A 20252-nucleotide genomic window follows, 5' to 3' on the forward strand; every position below is an offset into this window, starting at 1 on the left:
CAGTAATTAGCTAAATTGATTGCGCATCGCATTGTCAATAGAACAGCAAAGAGCAAGGGTACAGACAAAACAGCTGCGGCTGCTGAAGTGCCACCGTATTCTGATATGGTTCATTGCACCAATACGGCTATAACAAGGGGTCTAAGGAAGAGAATCAGGGAAAAGATAAGAAAGGGGAAATACATTGATATGTTTACTCTCATGGAAGACATGAGACAGGATTTTTAGAATGCTAGGAAGACGGGTGGCATCAGGGAAAATGTTTTTCTCAATTTCCATCATTGGATGAGGGGTGTTTTGGTCTTTTTGGTTTGTTACCTTGAAACCAGGCCTAGGGAGCACATGAACATGCTTAAATATATTTAACTCATTCATTAAGTGTTCATGAATTCCCAGGGTTATGTCTGGAGGGACTATGACAAAAAATGTTGTTGCAAGCAGGAGGGGGTTTTGGTTATGCCTTTAGGTGTTAAGGACGCAGAGGTGTAGTTGGAGGTGACCAAGCATAATAAAAACCCATAAGAGAGGCAATATAGGAATCATACCATCCGCCTCTCTAGGAAGATCAAGGATGATCTCCAAGTGTGGTTTTCCTTTTTGATAAATTTTAATCGGAAGCTTTATGGCCCTTTAGTGTTGTTTTTAACTCTACTCTGCAATTATTTACCGATGCGGCCGGTTCTACTGGTTCAGTGCATTTTTTCAGGGGGAATGGTGCGTTTCACATTGGCTGCCATCATGGTTCATCCATGGTTTCACGGTCAACCTAGCGTTCCTCTTCTCCTCAGGCTTTGCGGCTTCTGAGGCATTTAGTGCTGAGGTGTTTGCAATTTAATATACATTTTTCAGCATAGCATGTGCCAGGGGTTGAGAACCAGATAGCGGATGCTTTGTAATGTTTTCAACTTTACTAGATTTTGCACTTTGGTGCCCGGGGCTACCCCCATTGGCCTAACATGTCCTCCTTGTGTCTGGCAGATTATCAAGCAGGCATAGGTGGGCTGGCGCATAAGTCTTTGGCACCATCTACTTTACAGGCATATACATCTGCGTGGCAGGACTGGGAGGCATACCGGGCTAAGTATGCAGATGCAGGTAAGTCTCAGGAGGATTGCTTGTTAACATTTGTTTGGGGTTACTATGAAAGAGGTAGATCTAAGGCAGCCATGGCTGCTGCATTAGTGGGTGTTTACTTTTACTCGAAGAGTTATCAGATACATGATCCCACCAAGACCATCGTGCTATCTAAGGCCCTTAAAGGTTGGGCCATGGAGAGACCTGCACCTGCAGATGGCCGCAGGCCCATTGATTTGGGTATGTTACAGGACCTTATGTCAATCTTGCCATCTGTGGCTTTGAGCGATTTTGAAGCTTTGCTTTTCCAGTGTGCATTTTCGTTTGCATTTTTTGGTGCCTTTCGGGTCAGCGAGCGTGTGGCGGTTAATAAACGTTCAGAGGTCACCGGCCTGCTGTCCCAAAATGTACCGATTAAAAAGGAGTCAGTCATTTTCAAAATTCCCCATTCTAAAATGGATCAGATTGGCCGTGGGAGGTGAGTCTCTCTTAAATTCCATCCATTCCTGACATCTGCCCTTTGCGCCTTGTGGCCCTTTACAGTCAATCGAGGCCCGTGGAGGGTTTGCAATTTTTAGTTAATTTAGATTCTTCCCCCTTACAAAATTCCAGTTTGCGGCAGTTTTTAGGCAATGTTTAATTAGTTTAGGCCTTAAGAGTGAGGAGTATGGTACTCACTCATTTCGCATTGGCACTGCTACATGCGCTTCAGCTGAAGATTTGCCAGCAGCTGCTATTCAGGGGTTTGGGAGGTGTAAATCAGCTGCTTTTAAAAGTTATGTTTGTTGTGATAAACTTTGATGTTGCACCCGTTGCACCAACCCAGAAACGTTGCTTACCTGTCAGTTTTTGAATGATTAGTATTCAAAAACTGGGGGTGTGGAGGGATTTTTTATTTTTCCTCCGAGGGTGCCCTGATTACAAATTGGCTATAGAAGTGGTCCACTGGAGGTTTTTTAAGTTTTCCTCTGCACCTGGGTTTCTGTATTAATATTTTTATAAAAATTGCATTGAGACAAGTAACATTATATGTGCGCCTGAATTGTATATGGATCCATATATTTTATATTAATATTGTATGTTACATGATCTCATTCATTTACATGGTTTTGGGGTACAGAGCACTGTCTGACGGTTAGGTTATTTTCTTTTTCCGCATCCACTGGCTCTGCGGAGCAGGTGTAGCTTGTAGGCCACTCCTATTTGTTTTGGGATGAAAGGCATCCATTGGCTAAAAAGGCGTTTATGTTGTCCGAGGATTATGCTTTGCTGTTGAGGAATTTGATATTAAGCTATCCAAATACAGACTCTTTTTGTAACAGTATGGTGTGTCTTGAAGAAGAGTTATTCATAAGTGTTAATTCTGAATTCAGCTGTAGCCAGGTTTTGGTGACCTTCCTAGTTTAGGGAGGATTGGAATGCATTGGAGATAACATTGTATGTCTGTTCCCATGCTCACTGCCTTGACTCCCTAACAGTTCACTCCTTTGTATATAGATAATAATGCAATGAATACTAACAATGAATATTTGTACTTACTGATAATTGGTTATGTTATACTATGGGATCATTTTGCTTGAAAAACCGCCTATAAAGACCTGTGTACTTTTAAAATATACTCAGAGGGATCAGAATACAGACTTGCTTGGTTCCAGTATTTTTCCTCTCAAGCAATTGCTTAACAAGGGGTACACTGAACAAGAGTTTCGACACACATAATGAGCTCTGCCCAGTGCTAGACAGTTGAAGACTCTCATATAGATCTATCAAACGTAAAGGTCCCCACTGAGATTCCTGCCCCTGATCCAAAGACAAACACGATGGGAGTGACTAGGACAGTGGATTCTGACTATAACCCCGGGATGAGTTGTTTTCTGCTCAAGCTAGATGCCGCTGTTTTCTGGAACTCCTATGTCTGCCTAAGGATTCAGGTATGGATATCTATGTGTCCCAGACTCTTGTTTTTGTTTTTTTTGTTTTTAGGTTTTGGGTTTTGTTTTATGAAATGACATGTCTATTAAACCTTTAAAAATGTATACAGATTATAATTCTTATAGATTTGATTATGAGCAAATGTGTTATTGTGTTTAAAAGTCTTAAATTAATTGTCCCTGATTAGCATGAGTATTGTCCCTTGATACATCTTGTGATCTTTATACTTCCAGAGTGCATAGACATAGAAGTACCTTTTTTTGTTTGTACGTTGCCATATTGATGGAGATTATCTCCAGACCATAGTAGGATAATTTTTGGGATTTGTTTATAACTACTTTACCAATCAACCTATATCCCAAAGGTATAGTTATAGTGTGCTTAGAACTACTAAGGAGACCCACTTTAGTAACAGAAGGAACAGGGTTTGGTAAAACCCACAGACCAGGGTTTGGTAAAACCCACAGACCAGGGTTTTGTAAAACCCACAGAGCATGGTTTGGTAAAACCCACAGAACATGGTTTGGTAAAACCCATAGACCAGGGTTTTGTAAAACCCACAGACCAGGGTTGGTAAAACCCACAGACCAGGGTTTGGTAAAACTCATAGACCAGGGTTTGGTAAAACCCACAGACTAGAGTTTGGTAAAAACCCACAGAACAGGGTTTGGTAAGCCCACAGAAACAGGGTTTGGTAATGAAACATAAATGAATTTCATGTATGTACACAAACTTTATTTGAGCCACAAAATTATTGAAAATATTATATAAAATAACCTGCAGGCTGTGTGTATAAGATGTATATAACACACAAATGCATTCTGTGTTTAGATTTGGGTCCCATTCCCAATATACTTCATTATGGTATGCAAATATTCAAACCTGACTGTTACATGTAAACAAGGGATAATCAATCCACAAATAAATATTCCCAGTATCATCATGTGTCATCAAACATAGGCTAGCTGAACCACCAACAGGACATTATGATAGGATAAATCTGGGTATAAATAAAGATGAACAACAAAAGTTATACACCAAAGTAGCAGTACAAAAAACAACAAATATTCTATAGACATGCTGAATTATTTTACTAGATTGAGGAACCTTAATTACTTCATATACCAAAATGTTTTATTTCAGAAATATATTCAAGGGATAAGGGACCTCATTCAGAGCCGGTCGCACAGAGCGTGCGGTCGGTCTGAATGAGGGGAGGACGTCTTGAATTTTCGACCACCTAAGGTGATGGTCACAATGGTCAAGACCATCGCGACCATCAGGGCTTACGATGAGACCCTAGGGTAGGGTCTCCCTTGTCGTAAGCCCCGGAGAGCTTTCGGCTTTGTCTGCGCCGGAAGCTCTCCACTGACATCACTAGTGATGTCAGTGGGGCCACCCCCAAATGGTAGGCATTCCCATAGGAATGCCCCCATTTGGGCAACCACCCCCCCCGGCCCGCCTTCCAAATGGGACGAGCTGTCAATCAACATCGACAGCTCGCCCCCTTTGGATCGAAACCCGCTACGACCGGCGCTGTTGGTTGTAGTGGGTCTCATGCATGCACACGACGGCGCCGGCGCCGTCATGAGCATGCTCTGTGGGGGGCCATCGACCCGGTCCAAGCGCATCGGAGCTAACGGCCGGGTCTGAATGACCCCCAAGATTCATTAAGGCCTCTCGGTGTCATAGTTCCAAGTTTATTAATCCACCAAGTCTCAAGTCTCTGCAACTGCAATGCCCTGTCACCTCGGATCGGGGGGGAACACCCAATCTATTAAATGGCACTTCAGCATAGCAACTTGATGATGTAACTTCATAAAGTGTATGGCAAAAGGTTTGTCCGAGATCCCCATGTTCAGTGCTTGATGGATCTATAACCTGTGGTTTGCCATTCTCTCACGAAAACATAATTCCCACGTAACATAGACCACATGGACAAGTAAGCAGATATGTTACATCGTCCATTGTACATAAAAGTTTGTATTTAATCTGCAATTTTCGACCTGTCAAGGGGTGTGGGAAATGTGAGCCAAAACCCCACAGGTCACACATCCTGTGCATTTGAAACACCCAGGCTTCTGGCCATGTAGCCATGTTTGTGAGGTATCTGGTGTTGGTCTCGCCATTGGTCTCAAGAGCATCTGCTTAAGATTTGGTCCTCGCATTTAGGCCATTAATGGCGGTACCTTACCAATATTCTTCAAAGCCGAGTCTGTTGATAGTATCGCCCAATGTTTTTTGATACTTTATTTTGACCAGGCTGGATTTGGTGTCAAATGTTCTTACCATATGTGCATCAGTCTTAGGTATGCCAGGTATGTTGTTACCTTGTTTATAGCATGCTCTGGTTGTTTTGAGGCACCTCTGGATGGTTATTTTATTATATCCACGCTCTAGAAACCTTGATGTCATCTCAGTCAACTGTTGCTCAGTGTTCCTGTTATCAGTATTATATCTAAGTACTCTGAGAAACTGTGAAATAGGTAGACTATTTTTCAAATGAGTAGGGTGGAAGCTAGAGGCCTGTAAGAATGTATTCTGGTCCGTTTCTTTCTTGTAAAGGGTGGTGCCCAACTTCGCACCAACCTTATAGATCGTTAAATCAAGAAAATTGATCTTAGCATTGTCAATCTCATATGTAAAGTGGACTGGATTATCTAGACTATTTAATTGGATCATCATATCTTGAAAACTTTCTCGTGTGCCACTCCAAATCAAGAAAACGTCATCTATAAAACGTTTGAAAAATGAAATTTGTGCCCGGAACAGCGGGAATATATACATATCAGATTGACAATGCTAAGATCAATTTTCTTGATTTAACAATCTATAAGGATGGTGCGAAGTTGGGCACCTTAAATGAATAGCTATTAATGTAAGAAATGGATTAATAGGTCTCATTAATGTTGTCAACTCTGGAAACAAATGAGATGTTTGCTGAAGTCCCTGATATGCTTTATGCACATGTTCAGGGGGTCCTTGAACAGTCACATGGAAACTCTTGTCACCTAGACTCTGTAAAGCGCTGACATAGTGTTGGGACAACCCTTAACCTTTATAGTATTGCATGGAGTTATAAAAATCCTGAGTAGAGTTTAAACAAAGCATTTATCTGTTGTGAGGCTTACGAAATACGTGGTAGGTTTGTTGTACAAGTAATGTCACTCTTAAAGGTTGTACGATGTTGAATCCTGCGTCAGTGCTTCCACAGGTTTCAAAAGATTGGAGAATAGTGATAAAACAACAATAAATTGTGACAGTGTCAATGAGGACACTGAAAACATACACTTTTTTTATTGTGTTGTGTTAAATTTATATGCTAGCCATGTCAGAGCACTGGCTTGTAGTGGTAAAGATAAGGGTACACATGAGAGACTACACCCGTAGCTGAATACAATAGACTGGTAGCACATGTTACCAGGCACATGTTACCAGTCTAGCAGTGACATAAGTCACTGCTCCCAAGGGGAACCCACTTATGTGGAATCTCCCACCCCCAAGACTTACTTAAGTACCGTCCACTTTATCACTTCCCAGAGCTACATACATCTGCCCCTCAGTGTCCCTCACAGAGGATACAAATTATTTTTATACCACTGCCCAAATGCTCCAAATGTGATGTCCTCTTGTATGAGCCTCATCAGTCACTGGCCCGGAGGGTAGGCATGTTGGAGGGCAGATGCAAAGACAATGGCCAAGGTAATTAAGATAATTAAGAAAATCATGATTAAAGTAATCTGCAGATATGGTGTACTATGTGTTAATCTTACATAAACAATTAACTAAAAAACATTGTTAGGTGTTTTCTCTTTTATTCCAGTCCTTTATCTTGATACAGGTACCCACCATTTACAAGGAGAATGGATGATAATTTGGAAACATACCAGGAAGGCTATTGAGCCCAGATTTTAAAGCTTATTCCAAATCCTGCTGACTACACCTATTTCAGTGAAACTTCATGGGAAGGACACCTGCATATATGCCTCATATTGCAAAATCTTCTGACACAAGGGGAGTTGGAGTAACTTGATATTATGAATAGATGGTTTGCTAGGCCCCAAGCCAGACAAAGGCTTGTGGGGATATATACTTAGCTTTGCTTTGTTATAATTTTAATTTTAGCTTCAAACTTTGAGTTTTTATCACAAGTATTAAGCAGAGTAACTAGATATATAGTGGTATATCAAGAGACAGGAAGCAGTAACAATATCTAGTCTCAGCATATAGTATGATCACAATATAGAAGCTTTAGCCAAATTGGTTGATAATGTTACAATGAAATATTTGATGTGCTTAAAACGATCACTAGTGAACTGCAATTTTAAGTAAAGGATATGGGACAGTTTAGACTGATCCTCGACTACCGTACAGCTGCTTTATAAGGTATGTGTCAAATAGTGATACTAGGCTGCTGTAATGTATATAGTTGATAACTTTTATGACCTGATACAGGAACATATGAAAAATCAAGAATTTAAAGGACCAGTTCAGGAAAACACATAATGATCCAGAGTATGATCTTGATTATAATGAGTGGTTTTCCTAATTGAACCCAGCTAAATGGTTTAATGAATTTAGTAGATGGATATCAGGAATTCTTTCACTTATTGATAAAGGTTTAGCTTTGTTTTTAATAATTTATATTGCTATGAAACTTGTTATTTTTCTGATAAAGAAGTTACTTACACTTAACTGCTGTTTCTCCAAGCAAAATACACCAAAGGCCTTGATGATAACTCAAGTCTATGATAACATCTATGCCTAAGACAACATTCCAAGCTGTACCATTTGTGGAACCAGCCTCATTGAGGATGATAAGAAAACATGTGGACAATGCAAGACTATCATTATTTCCTTGAATATTCATGACAAGATGGACAGGATAAAAGTCATTTAGAAACTGAGGACCGTGGACTTGCCCTCGCAGGGGACAGGTCAATGCTCCCAAGCAGAGGGGGTGATCCAATGTATATGTTTCTGTAGATGGGATTATATGTATACGCACCTGTTAGTATAGCAAGAGCATGTTCCTCTTAGGTAGATAGTATAGGGTAAAGTTATGAATAAAAGATGGGAAATGAGGAATCTGATATTAGGCTATCCAAATATAGACTCCATTTTGTAACAGGATGGTGTGTCTTTAAGAAGAGTTATTCATAAGTGTTAATTCTGAATTCAGCTGTAGCCAGGTTTTGGTGACCTTCCTAGTTTAGGGAGGATTGGAATGTATTGGAGATAACATTGTATGTCTGTTCCCATGCTCATTGCCTTGAGTCCCTAACAGTTCACTCCTTCGTGTATAGATAATAATTAGGGATGAGCGGGTTCGGTTCCCTGAGAACCGAACCCACCCGAACTTCGGGGATCCGGGGCGATCCGAGCCCAAGCTCGGATCTCCCTGTCTGCCCCGGATCCCTCTCCCGAGGCAAAACCTCGAGATCTGCTGTCGGATCTCGAGGTTTTGCCTCGAGCGGCCATTTAAAAAAAAATGCCTTTGCCTTTAATGGGCAAAGTGCTGATTGGCTGACAGAGCCGTCTGTCACGGCTCTCAGCCAATCAGCATTATGGTGCTCATTTGCATGTAGCACGGACTCGTGAGATCCGTGCTACATGCATCTGTGTGATTGACACAGAGCACTAACGGGTCCGTGAGACCCGTCTGTGCTGCTGTGGTAAATAAAAAAAAAAAACCTGTGTAAAAAGAGAAAAAAATGGCGTGCCCCCCCCCAAAAAAAAGAGCAACCAGCCCCGGGCATTAGTGACCCAGTGCTGGGTGTGCTTAAATACAGGGGACAAACGACGTAGGGGTCCCCTGTACTTAAACACAACCAGCACCGGGCTAGTCAGAACCAGAGCTGGTTGCCAAAATACGGGGGACAAACGACGTAGGGGTCCCCCGTATTCTGCGCAACCAGCTCTGGGCTCTGATCCGGTCCTGGTTCTGGAAATACAGGGGAAAAAAATGAGTAGGGTTCCCCTGTATGTTCCAGAACCAGCACTGGACTTTTTCTAGCGGGGGGCTGATGCCACAGCCAGGGGAGCCCTTTCACCGGGCCCCCCAGCCGCAGCATCAGCCCTGACCGCTAGTCAGCCCAGGCCGGGGATCCCTGGAGAGCTGGGGACCCCCCCAATAAAGGGGTCACCCTCTCCAGGGCACCCCAGGCCCAGGCTGATAGCCCGGGGCTATCCCCGCCACCCCTGGTGGCGGTGGGTGGCGGGTTGATTGTGTGGTGTGGTGTAAATAAAGAATATCAAACATTGTCTTTACAAGTAGAACTGCAAGTCCCAGCAAGCCTGCCCCGCATGCTGGTACTTGGAGAACCACAAGTACCAGCATGCAGGGCATTAAGGGCCCACTAGTACCTGTAGTTCACCTGTAAAAAAATGTTTAAAAAAAACACAGGACACACACACCGTGACAGTATAAGTTTATTAAACATACACACACACACACACACATGTACACATACTCACCTATGTAACCCTGTAGCATCGGTCCACTTGTCCGGTAAAGTATCCATAGGGGACCTGTGAAAAAAAACATACTCACCATCTCCTATGCGAGGTTCTGTCCTCTTCGTTCCAAAGTAGGCATCCCCAGACTTGGCAAAAAAAAAAAACGAAAACGCGATCCACGAACTTAGTACCGTTCTATAGAACGGTACTTCCCGAATGAGAGCTTAGCGGCGGGGTATCACCATGGAAACCCCGCTGCTAAGCGTTCATTGGCTGAGAGAGGTCATCTCCCGTCTCTCAGCCAATGAACGGCTCCCTCCATTGTAGTCAATGCTGGGAGCCGCAAGGTTATTAAAGTTTACCCTGCGGTTCCCACCATTGACTACAATGGAGGGAGCCGTTCATTGGCTGAGAGACGGGAGATGACCTCTCTCAGCCAATGAACGCTTAGCAGCGGGGTTTCCATGGTGATACCCCGCCGCTAAGCTCTCATTCGGGAAGTACCGTTCTATAGAACGGTACTAAGTTCGTGGATCGCGTTTTCGTTTTTTTTTTTTGCCAAGTCCGGGGATGCCTACTTTGGAACGAAGAGGACAGAACCTCGCATAGGAGATGGTGAGTATGTTTTTTTTCACAGGTCCCCTATGGATACTTTACCGGACAAGTGGACCGATGCTACAGGGTTACATAGGTGAGTATGTGTACATGTGTGTGTGTGTGTGTGTATGTTTAATAAACTTATACTGTCACGGTGTGTGTGTCCTGTGTTTTTTTAAACATTTTTTTTACAGGTGAACTACAGGTACTAGTGGGCCCTTAATGCCCTGCATGCTGGTACTTGTGGTTCTCCAAGTACCAGCATGCGGGGCAGGCTAGCTGGGACTTGCAGTTCTACTTGTAAAGACAATGTTTGATATTCTTTATTTACACCACACCACACAATCAACCCGCCACCCACCGCCACCAGGGGTGGCGGGGATAGCCCCGGGCTATCAGCCTGGGCCTGGGGTGCCCTGGAGAGGGTGACCCCTTTATTGGGGGGGTCCCCAGCTCTCCAGGGATCCCCGGCCTGGGCTGACTAGCGGTCAGGGTTGATGCTGCGGCTGGGGGGCCCGGTGAAAGGGCTCCCCTGGCTGTGGCATCAGCCCCCCGCTAGAAAAAGTCCAGTGCTGGTTCTGGAACATACAGGGGAACCCTACTCATTTTTTGTCCCCTATATTTCCAGAACCAGGACCGGATCAGAGCCCAGAGCTGGTTGCGCAGAATACAGGGGACCCCTACGTCGTTTGTCCCCCGTATTTTGGCAACCAGCGCTGGTTCTGACTAGTCCGGTGCTGGTTGTGCTTAAGTACAGGGGACCCCTACGTCATTTGTCCCCTGTATTTAAGCACACCCAGCACTGGGTTACTAATGCCCGGGGCTGGTTGCTCTTTTTTGGGGGGGTGCACGCCATTTTTTTCTTTTTTTACACAGGTTTTTTTTTTTTTTTTTACCACAGCAGCACAGACGGGTCTCACGGACCTGTCATTGCTCTGTGCCAATCACACAGATGCATGTAGCACGGATCTCCCGGGTTCGTGCTACATGCAAATGGGCACCATAACGCTGATTGGCTTCCTGTCTGCCACTGCAGTGCCACTCCTAGATGGGCCACGTGTTTGTGCCGCCCCCTTGTGTCGCTTAGCATAGTCATCCAGCTTCCTCGGTACAACCTTTTGGCCTAAAAACAATATTGTGAGGTGTGAGGTGTTCAGAATAGAGTGGAAATGAGTGGAAATTAATGTTATTGGGGTTATTAATAGCGTAGGAACAAAAAAAGGCCCATTTATGTGATTTTAGCGTTTTTTTTTTATTTTTTAAGAAAAAATCCAGATCCAAAACACAAAACCCAGAACCCAAAACACGGAAGGGTGGTTTTGGCAAAACCAATCCAGATCCAAAACCAAAACACAAAACACGAAAAGTGTCCGGTGCACACCCCTAATAATAATGTAATGAATACTAACAATGAATGTTTGTACTTACTGATAATTGGTTATGTTATACTATGAGATCATTTTGCTTGTAAAACCACCTATAAAGAACTGTGTACTTTTAAAATATACTCAGAGGAATTGGAATACAGACTTGCTTGGTTCCTGTCTTTTTCCTTTCAAGGAATTGCTTAACAAGGTATACCATGAACAAGAGTTTTGACACACATAATGAGCTCTGCCCAGTGCTAGACAGTTGAGGATTCTCATATAGATATATCACTGATTAGGTAGGAACAGCAATGGGGCCGCCCCGATTGGTTAATTTTGCATTTAGGAGGCAATTATGTGGGACAGATTAAGGGCATGGAGCTGATCCTTTGAATAAAAGAGGATTTGGATAGGGTGTTGTCCCATTGGCCGGGGGTACACATGTGTGGTCGGAGATTGTACCTAGATTTGTTTGGAGAGGCTGCAGAAATTTAGTGGCTTTGGACAAAGCTAGGAAAAAGGTAAACATTGTGGTGTCTAAGTTCGTGATAGCTGTTGCGTGTTGTGGTCAAGCACCCATTGTTGGTTCTTGAGAGTCCAAATTATTTTAGACCAGATGGTTGGGAGTTTTCCTTGAGATTTTTGGCCTTTGATTAGCTGGTGTGGTTTTGGGTGGCAGGCTGCAGTTCGTGAAACCTGACATTGGTGGGAAGGCACTACTAACCAGCAGCGACATGTGGCATAAGCAGTCATTGTGGGTACTTGTCCCTTTGAAGGATGGCGAGTGTGTCCTACCTATGCGGGTTGAACAATTGGGCACTTTCTTTGTGGAAGCATCCGGACTGTGCCAAAGTAAGGGGCAGTGAGACTTGCACATCGCAGGTTATGGATATTGAAAGGGGGGATGTTTTAGTTGTCCCCCATTTTGTGGTAAGAGGTATTATGGCTAGAGCTTGGTTGTGGTAGCACCTTCTTTTGCCACCCTCTTTTATTAAAATAAATTTGCAATTAATAAATACACTAATTTGATTCGAACCAAGCAGTTGTTATCATGTTATCAGTGTCGTTATTTTAGAAGTTAAGCTTAGCATAAGAGGTTATAATTGTTTTTCACAATAAATGAATGGACGCCTTAGACTAGATGAAGGCTGCATGGGCATGAGACTCTATAAGAGTCCTCAGTTTTTTGTGAATTGTTAGTATTAGGAAATCTGTTGCTAGGCAGTTTTCTATGTTGTGAGGTCTGTTTTCTTTAGTTTACTGTCAGCCAATTAGGGTTTTAAAGGGGCGGGTACATTTAGGTTTTGCTATTTAAGGCTGAATTTGAATAGGTTGAGCCTCTTTTTCAGTTGGAAGCCCCTCCCTCCCTACCCAAAACCGTGTGTTTGTCTGTTTTTTGTTTTGTCTTTTACTAAACATTCTTAAACCAGTAGGCGGGAAGGTGGTACTAACCAGCAGTGATATGTGGCATAAGCGGTCATTGTGGGGCACTTGCCCCTTTGAAGGATGGCGAGTGTGTTTTATATATGCGGTTTGGTCAATTGGGCGCTTTCTTTGTGGAAGCGTCCGGACTGTGCCAAAGTAAGGGGCGGTGAGACTTGCACATCGCAGGTTATGCATATTGAAAGGGGGGCGTTTTAGTCGTCCCCATTTTGTGGTAACAAGTATTTTGGCTAGAGCTGGGTTGTGGTAGTGCCTTCTTTTGCCACCCTCTTTTATTAAAACAAATTTCCAATTAATAAATACATTAATTTGATTCAAACCAAGCAGTTGTTATCAGTGTCATTATTTTAGAAGTTAAGCTTAGAATAAGAGGTTATATTTGTTTTTCACAATAAATGAATGGATGCCTTATTGATACACAGGATGTAGTCATCCTGCCGGTTTCTATTCTGTTGCTGAAATCCTGACAAGGGAGTAAAGATAGGTGTCAAAATACCGACACCTATCTTAATCCCAATGCTGGAATTTAGAAGGATGCGTGCCCGAACGAGGTAAGTCTGGGGTGCCCACCCTGTTAGCCGTGGGGGATGGGAGGGTTAGGTTTAGGGCTGTTAGCAGAGTTAGGGTTAGGTTTTGGGGGGAGGAGGTTAGGGTTAGGTACCCCTAGGGTGGAGAGTTAGGTCAGGCACCACTAGGGGGGGTTAATTTTAGGCACTAAGGGGGCAGAGCTAGGTTTAGTCACGAAGGAGGGGGACTTAGGTTGAGGAACTAATGGGGAGGGATAGGGTTAGGGTGCAGGGTGGGAAGTGTTAGGATTAGGCTACAAGAAGGGGGGGTTAAGGGTGGGAGGGTAAGTATATTTACCCGACCCCTGTCAGGATGCCAATTATGGGGATACCGCTGTCGGTATTGTGACAGGAGGCATCCTGATAGCCGCCATTACATACCGATTCCTTGATACACATGTGCAAACATGGGTAAATATATTTTCTCTAAAACTCAAAACAGAGAGAAGGGGGACATGGAAGAAAGAACAAGATAACAGGAGGAAAAAGAGAGAATGGGGTGGGGTTAAGAGAGACAGCAAGAACATGGAGGTGGAAGAGAGATAGCAAGAGGACAGGGGGTGAGGAAAGAGGCAGAGAGACAGAATGGGGTGGTGTAACAGAGAATATGGGGCGGGTGGTGTAAGAAAGAGAGTGAGATATCAGTGAGCTACAAAGTATTTAAAATATACTAGATTAAAAATATTTCACGATGTAGGGGGGAATGGGTAGCATTACAGGCACAATTATGGTATCTAAAAACAACCATATTGACATTTATGGGCTTGGTGCTGCACAAAGAGAAGTTGACAACATAAGACAGCATGCATGTTCCCAGCCAGCAGAGGCACATGGGATGTAGTTAATCTAAACAGCATAATCCCAGCAAGGGATTTAACATAGGCATTAAAATACTGATGAATATATCAATCCTGATGCAGGAACGCTGGACCGATCGTCTTCTCTGCTGGGTAAGTATACACTTAGCCTGGGGACGGGAGGCTTAGGTTTAGGGACCCCCAGGGGGACTTAGGGTTAGGCACTAGGGGGTGGTCAGGGTTAGGTTAAGGGTGCAGTGAGGGGGGTTAGGTTTAGGCACCCATGGGGGGAGGTTAGGATTCGGAACCCCTAAGGGAGGGATAGGGGGGAGAGGTGAGGGTTAGGGTACTTACCTCATGGTGTCGGGATTTCGACCTGCCGGGCTGCTGCTGTCAGTATTTGATCCGGTGGATAAACAGCCACCAGCATTACACACCGATTCCAAGGCACATACCTTCCCATCTCTGTCAAAGGGCTGCTCCAGCTCCTCCTCATCACTAGAGGCTTTGCCTTCTCCATCCCCCTATTCCATGTAATCGGGGGAGGCCTGGAGAGGCCATTCCCCTAAGTAGTGACATTGTAGTAGCGTTCTTCCATCACTGCCTCCTGGCCCTGCTGCAGCCTCTGCCATTCTCTTTCCCATCTCCCCTGCTCCTACACTGAGAGCTGGCAGTGACAAAACACAGAGGGTCTCATTCAGACCCGCTCGCAAGCACCTATGTGCTTGCAAGCGGGTCGATGTTGGGGTCCTGCGCACTCGCTCTGGGACTCACTACAAAAGGAATCTACAAAACGGGGTGGGGGTGTGGCTACACAAATGGAGGCGTTCCTGAAGGAATGCCTGCCGTTTGGGGGCGGCCCCACTGACATCACTCATGATGTCAGTGGTGAGCTTCTGGCACTAATAGAGCCGAAAGCTCACTGGGGCTTGCGGTAGATGAGAACCTACCACAAGGGTCTCGTCGCAAAGCCCCGATGGTCGCAATGGTCTTGACCATCGTGACCATCAACCTGGCCGCCCTCATTCAGAGCGAGTGCTCGCATTTTGCAAGTGGCTCTGAATGAGGTCCAGAGCCCCCTTCAGCCAATTACCACATCCCGGATTGGGATGGAAAACCAGCCCGGGAAATTTCTGGAAGCAGCCCTAAGGGGTGGGGTCTGTTGCGGAGCCGGTGTCTGTTTAGGGGGCAATGTCTTTTGAGGGGGGTGGGATACTCCCCGGTAGCAAAGTTTTTTTAAAACTGAAACTACCAATGTTTTCCTGGACTATATGGTATATTTATGGGTTTCTCCATGTAGGGTGCATTAGTGAAACTTGTACCAGTCCTATCCTAGGACAATCTGAGAATGGCCTCCAATGTGAGCGATTCCATGTCTCTGTATGCAACCACTTGCAGCGACACACTCGCAACACTCCAATAACACACCCGTACTACATTACATCTGCGTCTGATTAGCCAACCACCTATAACTACCCAGGAATGCCCAACACATTTATAATTCACTTCTTCATGTGTGCATCTGAATAAGTACCGCGACTCTGTACGAACACCATCAGGATGTATGCGTGATGTAATGCAGACAAAAAACATCACTACACTGTATCCAACATTGTCACTGTGCCTGACTGAGAATTAGGCCAACAATGCTGTATGCTACTGTGCTATATATATAATGTTACTCCCCTTCTATCTGCTGTTCTCAATTATAAAAGAACCGTTCAGAGGTGCTATAGAAAATAGCAATTACCAAAAAAAGAAATACATTAGGAAAGATTCTGGCTGGCATTGACATGTTAGTGGTTAGCAGCTGGTGTGACTTTATGGTGAACTTCACACCAAACATGCTGCAGCATACTATATCATGTACAGTAAATATATCAAATGTTCTGACTGACTCATCTTGCCAAGCCCAAACCCTTGGACCTAGGAACATGACAATCGGGGAGTATATTCCTTCCATGACGTAGGTGCCCACTAAGTGTGGGACAAGTGCTGTGGGACTGTAAGTTCATTGTCTGGGATGAGTGGCGGCTCTGTGTGTCTGCATATGCGACAAATCCTATGGGGTCTATTTACTAAGCAGTGTTAGGAGACAGAGTGAAAAGTGATAAGGTGCCAGCCAATCAGCTCCCAACTGTCATCTCACAGGCTGTGTTTGAAAAATTACAGTTAGAAGCTGATTGGCTGGCACCTTATCACTTTTCACTCTGCCTCCTAACACTGCTTAGTAAATAAACTCCTAGGGGGTATTCAATTAGGCTGTGAAAAGTCGGAATCGACGATAAATTATCACCGATGATGTCATTTTCATTATCTCCATATTCAATTTCAAAGACTTTTCGCCGGTGCGAAAAGTCTTTGAATAAAATGGGGATAAGTTTTCACCATGTTTTACATGGCGAAAAAAAGTGCATAATTGGGGTTTAGGGGTGCAGGCTTAAAAAAATTAGCCTGCACCCCTGGGAGTATCATTTAAAAAAAAAAGTAAAAAAAAAATCGGGACACCCCAAAAAATGTACTTTAAATTTGGGGTTAAAAAAACCCCAAGTATGCGGCAGGTGTTTTCTTCCTTGCGCAGAGTAGCAGCAGGTGCATTTTTGCAGAATTTTTAAAATTAACTTTAGGGACTTAAAAATATGCTTACACCCATTTTCATGTACCCCAAATTTGATAGGAATAGTTTTTTTTGCCGCCCCAAAAATTTAAGTGCTCCTCTTCACCACTTCTTCATAGCCGCAAAAAAAAACACCTGCCACGGCTATTTAAAAACCCTAATTACCTTCAGCAGGCGAAAACGGAGGTACTCACAGTGATCCCCCATGTCTGGACATCATTAGGGGGGTCCCAGGATGAATTCCCGAAAAATCCCCTATTTTCCCCTATTCATACCTTTCCGCAGGCTCCCGTTTTCGCCGGCTCCAAATTGAATACGGGGATAAAGCTGGCACGCGCCCGATACTTTATCCCCGGAAAACCAGCAATGTGGAGCGAAAAGTCCAGCACAGACTTTTCACTCCCTAATTGAATACGGCCCTATGTGTCTTTACTCCTGGACTGTGTATAGGAAGTGCACCTACACCATCAATATTAACTGCAAGGCAATAAATGCATACAAGTATAGATGGACAGGTACAGCATGTTATGCACGTTTTCTATTAGCACACAAATGTAGAAAAAGACACACCATATAAAACAGGGGTGTGTCTGTGTATATATATATATATATATATATATATATATAGTTCTCCTCCAGAGGAGGGAACAGCAGGGGGTGCAATACAAACAATACAAGTCGAGTAGTGATGGTAACTTTAGAGTGTCGGAAGCGGATGACACTGTATCTAGGTCTATGGTCCCTTTAGAGGGGGTGTCTACACCCACCCTACCTTCCAGAGACGATCTCCCACCAGCTGGGGGGGGCAGAGGAAGAGGATCCAGAAAGGTGACCCAGAAAAAGAAACACTGATTTTCAATCTCTCTGACCGTACTCTCACTCCTATTGAACTTAGGGTACTCAACAGAGGACTTAGCTTTGTACCCACGAACAAACATGATGATCTTACCTGGAAATTGAACCTTCACAGGTTTTCCAGAAAGCTAAGGTTGAAGGAATTTTACCGTGATGAAAATCCTTCACGTGAGTTGTCGGTCCAAGAAATTTTCTTACGGAAAACCTCGAGATCTAATTTTGATCCAGTGTCTACCAATCCATCGCTGAAGACTTTCAGTAGACTACTTGACGATTCTGTGACCAGATATATATCCACCCCCTGTAAGATTCAACTGAACCTGTCTAAACCTGAGTTCCAGGCTTTACAGAATTTAGAGGATTACAAAGACATCATTATTAGACCGGCCGATAAGGGCGGCGCTATTGTGATCCAAGGGATCGAGGATTACAAAAATGAAATTTATCACCAATTGTCGGACCACGATGTCTACTCTAAACTCCGCTATAATCCCACAGTGGAATACCAAAAGGAATTGATTACTATTCTGACGAAGGCTAAAGAGGAAAATATTATTGATGCCAAGGTCTTTAAATCTTTATGTATCCAGCACCCCAAAGTTCCAGTGATTTACACCTTGCCGAAAATTCACAAGGACCCGTGGTTCTTTACTACAGCCGGTGTCCCAACTTCTTGACTGTGTGTTACAGCCATTGCTATATCTTCAAGAGACATTTTTGAGAGATACTACAATGTTCTTGAAGAAGCTAATGGATATTGGCCGTTGGCCCAAGGAGGCACTGTTATGCTGTCTGGATGTGTGTAGTTTGTACACCTCCATTCCGCATGAGGGGGGAATGTTGGCAATGAAAGGTTTTTGAAAGATAATTTATCACCCACTGTATTTGACCATGATCTTTTTTTGACACTGCTTGAGCTAACGTTACGTCGGAATTATTTTTTATTTGATGGGGCGTTCTATCTACAGCTACGGGGGTGTGCCATGGGTTCTTCCGTGGCACCCTCGTATGCTAATGTATTTATGTTTGAGCAGGAAGCTCGTATGTTTTTTAGCAACCCCAAGACCAGCAAACACATCTTGTTATTTACGAGATACATAGATGATGTGTTTTTGATTTGGCTGGGGGGGGTTGATAATTTCATACAGCTCATGCAAGAAATTAATGGGTCTAATTCACCATTCAAATTCACATATACATATAGTCATAGCAGTATTGATTTTCTAGATGTAAATGTGACTATGAAAGATGGATTTGTTGAAACAGGGGTGTTTCGGAAAAAGACAGATAGAAATACCTTTCTAATGGCCAACAGTCATCATCCCCCTTCTTTGAAGAAGGGTTTGCCGTGATCACAGATGATGCGGGTGGCACGCATCAGCAGTGATCCTGGCAAGATTGAATCGGAATTGGATGCTTTAATTGATAGATTTGTGTGTGGAGGTTATGACATAGATCTGCTCAAGAAACAAAAACAAGAGATTCTTCAACTTCAGAGAACTGTGCTTTTGAATCCTGCCAATAGGGATGATACTAGTGTTATACCATGGACCAGTGAGTATACAGTGGCTAGCCCGATCATCAGGAGGCCACTAAAGCACTCTGGCCCATCGTCAACACGGATAAGGATTTACCTATGTTTCACAACAAACGTCCTTTAGCAGCCTTCCGGAGAGGCCGTAATCTTAGGGATAGATTGGTCCATTCGGATATCACTGACATTGGTCTGACAGTGCCACCTAATACATATGTTAAAGCACCGGGTGCTACAAGTGTAGTGGTTGCACGACATGTAAATTTTTGGTACCATGCAAGACTTTTAAACACCCACACTTAAATACCATGTACAACATCAGATTTGTTCTTTCTTGTCTGACAACTTATGTAATCTACATTATTGTGTGCCCGTGTGGACTACATTATGTTGGTCAGACTACACGACAGTTTAGAGAACGGATGGCAGCGCATCGGTCAGCTATCCGTCTGGTATTGAATGGCAGGGATATTGACCAACCGGTGGCTAGACACTTTGGTGAGGTTGGCCATACACTGGATTCTTTGAGATATTTCATTATTGATCATGCCCCTGTATCCTTGAGAGGGGGTGATCGAGCTAAAGCTTTGCTATTTAAAGAAGCAAGATGGATCACCAGATTGGGCACCACAAAACCTGGGGGATTAAATGATAAAATCAATTGGAATAGTCTTATATGAATGGAGTAGTTATTTCACTAAATTAATAGTTATGAGGTATTTTGTTGTTTATGTAACGTATATGATTTCTCGATGCATTTTCTCTGTATTTTTTCTGTATTTTTTCTGTATTTTCGCTTTCGATCTATTTGGTTTACATGGTGTTGTTTTGTAGCGAGGGGGTTGTTGCTGCAATGGTTAGTCTGTATATGTTATTTTATAATTGTTATTTTATATTATTATTATTTTTATTTTCATTCTTGTTTTTGTTTCATATTGTGTTATTCTGTGCATCCACAGTGTCGCTGTGTCCAGGTGTAATATACAGCTATCCCACTGGTGAGAGGCATAG

The sequence above is a fragment of the Taudactylus pleione genome, unplaced genomic scaffold (assembly GCF_031769625.1).
Source record: "Taudactylus pleione unplaced genomic scaffold, aTauple2 ptg000755l, whole genome shotgun sequence".
Classification (NCBI taxonomy): domain Eukaryota; kingdom Metazoa; phylum Chordata; class Amphibia; order Anura; family Myobatrachidae; genus Taudactylus; species Taudactylus pleione.